Here is a 2,130-nt window from a genome sequence, read left to right on the forward strand (position 1 = left end):
CTCTCTCTCTCTCTCTCTCAGCCAAATGGAAACTTCCCATTTCAGCCACAACCCCCAGAGGCAGCAGTGTGGCAGGTCCCCAGCCACACCTCCTGGGCTTCTGTTTGCCCTGGGACTGGAGGGCAGAGGCTATCCCAGACTGATCAGGTCTGGGCGGCCGCAGCCCTGGACGCCCGCCACGCCGGCTCTGCCTCAGGCTCCAGGAGTGGAGAGAATTCTAAGGGGACACACACTGGGTTGCTGGGCAACACAGCAGTGGCGCACAGGGACGCACCCACTTTGGGACAACACACTCATACTGTTTGGGCACAAACATAATTACAGGAAGCAGGCTGCTTAACGGGGCCCCTCTCCAAGCAAATGTGACCGTTGGGAAAAGCCTCCGGGCAGAACCGGCTGGGGAACTGAAAAGCCCACTCATCTGCCCCCCAGAACACTTCCCCGGATTTGGACAGTGTCCAGGCAAGGCCCCCAACTCCCAGCCACTCCTTAGTAACACACCCTCTCTTCTGGGGGCTCAGTCTAGACTCCTCGCCTCCTTTCGTTTTCCCTTTAGCTTTTCCATTTTAATCAGCCAGTGACCAAATGATCTATTTCTGTAACTTCTAAGTAGTAGCCAAGGATTGTTTTGAAAGATCTAGAGTAAGTTACAAATAATGCCTCTGATGTTTGGTTTGCTTTCTTTTCTTTTCTTTTTCTTTTTTTCCTTTTTTTTTTTGAGACAGAGTTTCGCTCTTTCTGCTGGGGTTGGAGGGCAATGGTCCGATCTCAGCTCACTGCAACCTCTACCTCCTGAGCTCAAGCAATTCTCCTGCCTCAGCCTCCCAAGTAGCTGGGACTACAGGCATGCGCCACCACACCCAGCTAATTTTTGTACTTTTAGTAGAGATGGGGTTTCACCATGTTGGCCAGGCTGTTCTCAAACTCCTGACCTCAAGTGATCCACCCGCCTCAGCATCCTAAAGGGCTGGGATAACAGGAGTGAGTTACCTCGCTGGCCTTGTTTGTTTTCAAATCCAGCCATGCAAACACTAAACACTCCAGCCTAAGTTGCTGCGAACTACAGCCACACAAAACAATTTTTAAAATTCACAGACAGGTCAGGAGTGGTGGTGCCTGTAATCCCAGCTACTTGGGAGGCTGAAGTGGAAGAATTGCTTGAACCGAGGAGGCAGAGGTTGCAGTGAGCTGAGATTACATGTTGGCACTCCAGCCTGGGCAACAGAGCAAGACTCCATCTCAAAGAAAAAGAAAAATTCACAGACAAACCATGTTTGAGGCTTTTTTCAACCTCTGAATGTGGGAGACAGGCAAGCTTATCAACTTTTCAGCAATTCTTAAAATTCTAACTTGGTAAACAAAACCCAACAACTGCCAAAACTGTAGCATCTTGAAAGTATAGAATGGGCCGGGCGTGGTGGCTCACGCCTGTAATCCCACCACTTTGGGAGACCGAGGCAGGTGGTCAGGAGTTCAAGACCAGCCTGGCCAAGTTGGTGAAACCCCGTCTCTACCAAAAATACAAAAAAATTAACCAAGCATGGTGGCGGGCACCTGTAATCTCAGCCATTTAGGAGGCTGAGGCAGAGAATGTGAGACTACCCCAGCCTCATATTTATTTAATATAAGTTTTACATAACACAGGGAACTTTGTGAATGAAAAAAGAAACAGGTAAGAAAAGAAAAGATCTTTTATCTGAGGAATTTCAGTCCTTTTCTGTTATCAGGCCCAGAGTGACATTAAAATGAGCCAGCAATCCAGGCCTACTGCCACCTTTCAACAGAGCATTCATCTCTGAAACTGCTGGCTATTAACCTAATAATGCTGAGAGGGGACTCTATACCATTGTATGATCCACATCATTGTAAAACTTAACCTGGAGTTTAACAATGTAAAGGCAATCATTAATCAGTGTTACTTCTGTAAACCAATGAGAATTTCTGACGAACAACCTTGTATCAGCCTATTCTCCCTGTCTCCCTTTCGTACCTTTAAAAACGACTGTGTAGGCTGGGCATGGTGGCTCATGCCTGTAATCCCAGCACTTAGGGAGGCCGAGGCAGGCGGATCAGGAGGTTGGAGATCAAGACCCTCCTGGCCAATGTGGTGAAATCCTGTCTGTACTAAAA

The sequence above is a fragment of the Cebus imitator genome, unplaced genomic scaffold (assembly GCF_001604975.1).
Source record: "Cebus imitator isolate Cc_AM_T3 unplaced genomic scaffold, Cebus_imitator-1.0 Scaffold57, whole genome shotgun sequence".
NCBI classification, from domain to species: domain Eukaryota; kingdom Metazoa; phylum Chordata; class Mammalia; order Primates; family Cebidae; genus Cebus; species Cebus imitator.